The sequence below is a fragment of the Engraulis encrasicolus genome, chromosome 15 (genome assembly GCF_034702125.1).
Source record: "Engraulis encrasicolus isolate BLACKSEA-1 chromosome 15, IST_EnEncr_1.0, whole genome shotgun sequence".
Classification (NCBI taxonomy): Eukaryota; Metazoa; Chordata; class Actinopteri; order Clupeiformes; family Engraulidae; genus Engraulis; species Engraulis encrasicolus.
Genome location: NC_085871.1, coordinates 49,478,857 through 49,487,014, shown reverse-complemented (window position 1 = coordinate 49,487,014; position 8,158 = coordinate 49,478,857).

The window sequence follows — 8,158 nt, the reverse complement described above, 5'->3', positions numbered from 1 at the left end:
CATGCTCATAGAACTGCCCCACCCTCCCAACCTTGCCCATGACCGAGGTAACCTGGTCATAGAACTGTGTCCCGCCCACTTCAACACCATGACCGTGGCATTCAGGATATGGTATAGAACCACTACTGGATCCTTAACACATCGGAGTTGATCATCCTACTGTGTGTATGCAATAATATATTGCATTAGTGACATCAACCCAATACTGTTCAAAATCTCCATTATTAAACATTCAATAAATGTATGAAATAACAGATTGTCATAAGAGGATGTGTCTTTGGCAGCCTTCTATAAATCTGTGATAACATCAAATAAAGCACATGATTAAAATTTGCTCCATACGTTCTAAGGCTACAATCAAAAATTAATGTAAGGCTACAACCATTGTGTGGTTACAAGATTATCTCAGACAGATGTCTAAGGATGAAGTTTTGAAACATGATCATTGTCTTTGAAGAGAGAGAGAGAGAGAGAGAGAGAGAGAGAGAAAATTAACAGATGTAAATAAACTTTTCTTACAAATAAACTGTTTCTTGCATCAAAAATGGCTAAGTCAAGTTACCCAAGTCATTCACATTGGCAGAACAATTGTGCACAGGGCCCCAGGATGAATAGATAGGGCCCCCATATCACCTGCCAAGATCATAATAGGGCCCCTACCCCTGCCACCTGCAGGAGGGCCCTAGGACAACAGGCAAATGCCTTCCTTGTCCTCCCTATAGCTACGTCCCTGGTCATTCATTTTCTCATAGGCAGTGTGTGTTTATATATACAGATTTTTGACTCTGGTGACTGTTGTGATTGTTCAATAACCCTGGCGGAAATGCAGGGTGATGCAGCTGTGGTAGGGGAGTAAGTTTATGTAAAAATCTCATTTCGACCAAATTCGGACTTAGGCGGTTTTGGTAGCAAGCCGACGATATGAGACTATTATTAAATATAGGTCTACAGAAAACAGAAAACCATCAAGTGAAACAGCCTCTTACTGCAGATGGGGGTGGCTGGCAGGCCTATTCACGATTTACTACATCACAACAACATTATGACTGTCCTGAGAGCCTTAAGTATTACATTACACTTAGCTTACACTTTCATTTATTCAAAGCGACTTACAGTTATTACTCTTTTTCAGGGTATTGGTTACAGTCCCTGGAGCAGTGTGGGGTTAGTTGCCTTGCTCCAGGGCACTTCAGGCGTGGATAGAGGTGTAGGGAGAGGTCAGGAGGGATTCGAACCTGCAACCCCTAAATGGAAAGACCAATTATTTAACCACTAGGCCATAGCTGCCCCACCACTAAGGCATGGCTGCTCTTAAGTACAACATTAACACACAGCCATTACAGTTATGGTGACAGTAGGCCTAAGGTTATAACATAGCCTCTGAGCTAAGGCGTTAGGGTGTTGCAGCTTTGAGCGCCATCTAGTGGATTATGTGAATTGTGCAGGCCTGCATTTTTGGGACATAAAAGACAAAGGGCCAGAATGCATTGAAATCGCAAAGAGCTGCACGCTGCAAAGCAAAAGCAGCACTGCTCTATCAAAAACAAGCCCAAAAACCATTGCAGCATGGGAGGATTTTGAGGTTTATGCACAGGACCTGCATAGTTATAAATGTATAATAGGACATTGGTCTTCGCAAACTTTACCATGACAAGGTGGTAGATTCTGGCCCTTGTATGGCCCAATCCACACTACTTTTTCCTGTGCATGCCCTTTTCACAACCATAGTCTAGGCCTGTGAGGCAATGTCCCACTGTAGCCTTTATAAAATAATAAGGATAATAGTATAATGTTCACAGATGCATTAGATTTCTACAATGCTGTTCTTAACAAATGTGAACAATGTTTGTATTATTTTTTCTTTATTTTGTTTTATGTCAGTTACTCAGTTTATCCAATCATTAATTTTGCTGTGCTACTTTTCCTGCCAACCTGCTTGCGGTCCTTCAAAACCACTGTGAAAGGACACGAGGGATTCTAGATCAGTGGTTCTCAACTTGTTTTGAGTTTACACCCACCGGACCTCTTCATAAGCCTTCCAACGCCCCCTGGACCCCATCGCCTGCCAACGCCCCCCCCCCCCCCATAGTATTAAAAAACAAAGCGAAAGCCCACTTGGGAAACTCCCACCCACTCCCATTGTCATTGTGACACAGCAGTCCACAGCACACACATGTTCACTACACAATGAACACAACAAAATTGCATTTATGCCTCACCCATGCAATGGGGCAGCCCCCAATGGCACCCCAGTGCGGGTGGAACAGTACCATGTTCAGGGTACCCCAGTCATGGAGGAGGAATGGGGGAGAGCACTGGTTTATTACTCCCCCCACCAACCTGGTGAGTCGGGAGACGAACCAGCAACCTTTGGGCTCCAAGACTGACAACCTAACCGCTTACCCATGACTGCCAAGTGGTGTCCAGTCTACGTAGAACATGCAGTATACCCACCTCAAAATGTCAGGGATTTCAGTATATTCATAAAAGTAAGAGTATGCACATCCCACCTCTCTGAGGCCACACTGTAAAAGATTTCAAACTGAAATTTACAGCTAATTGATGGGGAATAATTGCCAGCAAATTGTTTTAAATTTACAACAAATTGCAGAAAAAAAACAGTTGCCAGCAAGTCGTTTAAAATTACAACACTGTTCCGTTTTCAAAACTACTCTGACCATGGCACATGTCCTGCCCCCTCATCCGCCCGCCTCCACCCCCGCTGTCCGCCTCCATGTCTGAGATGCCTTCAACATGGTATCGTCCCCATCCTCCACCATGACTGAGATAGCATGGTACCATAATGCCACTCTGCTCTAACCATATACAGGATCAGCCCTGCATGAGTGTAACACAAATACAAAATCACTCAGCATAGTGTTGTCACAGTGACAGTGACAGATACAGTTTCCTCAAGAGGACTTTCATTTATCAAGTCATCTCAAAGGGGAATTCAAAAACAGTCACAATAAGGACTGTATGGAAATGCATTTGTCAAACCAATCAAGTGGTCTAAATTTAATATTGTGCAAAAAACCACCATGAAACATGCTACAAGATGGCTCTCAAAAGATGAAACAACCCAACCAGTTAACCTGTCAGGCAGCCAACCGGCCAGGTAACCAACTGGCCTTGACAGACCAGCTGCCTGTCCGATTCACTGGCTGGTTGACTGGCTACCTGGCTAAACCAGTCAGGCAGCCAGTCAACCGAACAGGCAGCCGGCCAGTCAACCAGCCAGTCAACAAGTAAGGTAGCAAGCCAGTCAACTGACCAGGCGGACAGGCTGTCAGTCAACCTGCCAGGCAGCTAGCTGGTCAACTGGCACTATGCTGTCAGCCACCTTGTCAACAAACCAACCACTCATCTAGTCAGCTAATCAATTGATTGCCAGTACCAGTGAGCGCCAGTGAGTCAGGCGCTATGCTGTGCCATTCAGACAAGCAACCAAAGCAGTGTGACAGTCCAGGTTTATATAGTGGGGCAAGTGAACCATGTGACCAGAGTAATCAGGCATTGGGCAGGTGCTGGCAATCATTGAATCACGGCATGAAAGTGATTAGTAATAAAGTGAGGCAAGGCACTAATTGACAGATTGGTTAGGTATAGAGTGTGACAACAGAGTAACAAGAGAGATCTGTATCAAAAAGCTAACAAGTTCCTAGAATGTTCCAATCATTGATGCTCCTGCTCTAGAACTACAGTTTAAAAACAGACTGGGCTCCTTCTAAGATAGTGTTTAAAAAAGTATAAGGATATTCTTAAATATATTGGTTTTATCCCTTGTTTAATGCACATATCAAAACTTCAGTTCCAAAAAGTTTTCATTCTGATCCATGTTTATATATATGTGGAATTGTCTACACAGTGGTTGGACAAAATAACTGAAACACCTGTCCTTTTAATGTGTGGGAAGTTTCATGGCTCAAGTGGGCCAGCCTGTTGGCCAATCTTCATTAATTGCACATTGCACCAGTAAGGTGAAGTTGAGTTGAATTGTTGGTGAAAAGTTACCAGCCAATTGTTGTAAAATTACAACAAATTTGCTGGCAAAAAAGTTGCCAGCTCATTGTTGTGAAATTAAAGCAAATTGCTGGTGAAAAGTTGCCAGCTAATTGAAGTAAAATTAAAGCAAATTGCTGGCAATAAAAAGTTGCCAGCTAATTGTTGTAAAATTACAACAAATTTGCTGGCAAAAAAGTTGCCAGCTCATTGGTGTGAAATTAAAACATATTGCTGGTGAAAAGTTGCCAGCTAATTGAAGTAAAATTAAAGCAAATTGCTGGCAAATAAAAAGTTGTCAGCTAATTGTTGTGAAATTACAACAAATTGCTAGCAACAAGTTGCCAGCTAATTGTTGCGTTCTTCCAACGCAAACACTGGAAACTTCACAACATACAGCCTTTGAAAATAATGGTCCTGGGCCTCTGCTTCCATTCCTTCTCATGGGATTTTGAGATATATTCTGTTGCCGAAGCCATCAAAAAGCCAAATTGAACCACACCTGAGCATCGTTTATGCTCTATGACCTGCCCATCGTCTGTATAAATGGACAAACCATCATTGGCCTCTCCCATGCCCTTTTAGCAGAGAGAAGCCCGTTTTGAATTGCACTGAGCTGAAATTAGCGCACCTGGACGTCATTTACAATCAGCTGGCTCATGACCAAAGAAGGTAGATTGGATAAGCAGTATCACTCAATGGAAAATGCATTGGCCACAGTGTAGGAGTTGGGGGCAGTCGTGGCTCAGTGGTTAGAGCACTGGGTTGGCAACCCAAGGGTTCCCGGTTCAATGCCCGACCAGACCGCAGCTGAAGTGCCCTTGAGCAAGGCTCCCCAGGCGCCATTCAGCAAGCAGCCCACTGCTACGGACTAGTGTGTGTAATTCAATGTGATTCACTAGCCCAAATGGGATAAATGCTCCAATCCAAATTGGCTCCAATTGGCTTCGTAGTATGAGGGTGTTGCTTTAATGCCATAGAACTAATACATTTATGCTTAATGACATGGTGCACATGGTCAGTGTGTGCGATGCCATGATGGACAAAATTTGTACTCCACAAATTTGGTCGAAAGAGGATATCCGGTTGTCAGTGCTCAGTTTGTGGCCAAATTTACTGCAGCTGTCGGTCAGCATTAATTGCGGGGGATAATTAAGGACAGGTGACAAACACTCACTATTTTATCGTATGACCTGTTCCACACTTTACCATGCTTCCAATTTGACCATGGAAGAAGAAAATTGGACTCCCCTTGCTATCATTCCGTACTACGCTCCGATGATGTCTGTAAACCCTCCTATGTCTACCTCCTTGCTCATGACCAGGTGTGTGCGATTGAAGAGTTCAAATCAGTTCAAATTCTCTCCACCTCTATCAGGCCTGTATGCATGTTTTAAAAGCATCCAATCAGAATGTGACCTGAGCTCCATCATTTCTGCATGTGGCTTTGCATACATTTGCATTAGGACAGCAGCCCTGACAAAACAGATCTTTACAACAGTATGTTGTAAAAAGTACTATGTGCTGCTGTACATTTACAATTGTGAATTGTACTCTACACTCGCCTCCAAAAGAGTTGTCGCCTACCCATCTGTTTGGAATAACAGCTAATAACCTGACTTTCAATTAATCACTTGGCTTCAGAAGTCACTCATATGAAAGCTACAACCCTCTCGAATGAAAATGTATGTACAAAAATAAATTTCATGCACCAAAGAAAGATTGACCCTTTAATGAACACAGACAGGGCAGATTTTGACAAGACAAAAGTTTTGTCGCCTATCGAACATAATTTGAAAAGGAGCAGATAAGTCACTTCAAAACACTTCAAATACGCAGATCGGGTGTCATACTTAATCACTGGTTCACTCACACCTCTCCAGAAAATCAACTTTGGCCTTAGGTGTATGTTTAGGGTCATTGTAATCATGGAAAGCAACACAATGGAAATCAATGGAGTTCAATGAGAGATGGTGACATATTTGCTATTCGTAGAGCAATACATTTTTAACTTCATGATGTAATCAATGATAAAAGCCCTCACACACCAGCAGCATGCATGCAGCTCCACATAAGAGCTGTATCCCTCCCATGTTTGACTTTAGGCACCATGTATTTTTTCCAAATTCTTCACCTTTAACACCAAAGAAGTCTCTCCCACTGTCCTGTCTCAAAAAAAACACCCAAGAGTATGTCAGGCCTAATTCTGACAAAAATGAAGGCTAATGGGACTCATACTCTGAAATCAAGATCCCAAGATCAACCATTTTAGAACTGATAGCATCACAACTATATGGTGTTGGAGATGAGGAATATGAAAAAAAGAGAAATGGTGCCTAAAGAGAAAATTGGTACAGATACAGCTCTTATGAGGAGCTGCATGCATGCCGCAGGTGTTTGAGGGCTTTTATCATTGATTATATCATGAAGTTAAACATGTATTGCTCTACGAATAGGGTCATTCCACGCCAAATCTCCGAATCATCCCGCACGACCATCTCAGATTTGGCAGAAAAAAATCAAGGAGGTTCACAAACGTCCCAATAGGAAAAGTGCAAAATTATAGCTCTCAACTCCTCATAGTTTTGTCATTAAAAATGTTTATGTCAGGTACCCCCCTGACTCGTTTGGAACAGACTTCTCAGAGAGCCCACTTTCAGAGTGTTGTATCTAAAAAACTACTTTAAGTAGGTCCTTATGAATTTCAAGGGGTAACATTTGGAACATGTACTTGTGAAATGTGGATTTTCACACATCCTCTTGTCATTTACCACCGTTTTCTGGGGGCTTAAAGTTGCTTGAAAAATTCTCACCTTTGAATTTGTGGGCATCTTTGAATGACTGTGGTAAGTGCAGTTTTAAAGACAGAGGTTTGATATGGACAATGTATGTTCCCAACCATTCTGTGCATGTTGTGTTGAAAGACTGATCTTATGCGATGAACAGTTTAAAAGATATGAAGTCTTTAAAATGGAAAAACTGAAACTTGGTGCCATCTTTGCCACGTTATTTAAAAAAAATGTCACGACTCACCACAATATTATCAACAGTTTTGGAAAGATTAGATATCTGTTCTTAACATATCCAAAAACTGTGATGGTATTCTGCCTCATTTGGTCACAATGATTTTTTAAAAACCCACTGTTGTGTGACTTCCACTGCTCCTATGAAGACCTGATATTGGGGAGCAACTTTGCCATGCTATACCAAAACAATGACAGCAATCACCACAATGAACTGAGCAGTTTTGGAAAGATAGGATGTCTGTTTGTAACATATCCAAAAACTGGGATGGTGTTCTGCATCAATGTCTTGTAATGACTCTTGAAAAACCCTTTGCTGTTACATCAGCAGCTCCTGTGAAAATGCCTAAGTCGCAAGAATTACCAGGGGTGGAGCTACAGGGGGACAAGCAGGGCATTTGTCCAGGGCCCTCCTGAATTTGTGGTAGGGGCCATAATCATGACCTTTGCAGACCTTTGGGTGCCAATCTATTTGGGCTGACACTGTGAATGACAGGCAGTTTGACTTGGGCATTTTTGATACAAGAAATGTGAATTGAGTATTTTTGAAGCACACAATAAGAAACAGTTGAGTGATTTATATACCATTATTATTTTTCTTTTTCTTTTGGCTTTTAGGTAACTATTTTTGTTGGTAACTAAATTTTTGTGAATTAAAGGTCATGGCCATGTGTTTAAACCTCAACACTGTAGGAGTTAACATTTTGCTATTATACCGCGAAGTAAGTTTTGAATTGCAGTAGTGATAAATTAATTGAATCATTCTGATTGGTTAAGTAGCATTGTTACCACATAGTCTTGATATAGGATGTTTGCCAAGTTTGATATCAGCATACAATTTTCTATGAAAAATTTCTTTTAGCTGGAAAGATATTTCGATATTGTACTTTGATACATTTCAAATTTTCCATCATTCCTGTAGCTTTGTTCTGTTTACAGAGGTGCATATCAAACAGATAGACCTTTGCCATGAACCAGTACAAAGCGCTAGGTTCCTCGGTCATGGTTAGGACTGGGGCGGGGCCAAGTTCTATGAACAGGTCACCTTTGTCATGGTTTTTTTGGGGGGGGTGGGACACTTTTATGATCATGGAGAAGAGAAAAAAACAGTGATGATACAAAAGGAGGAGACT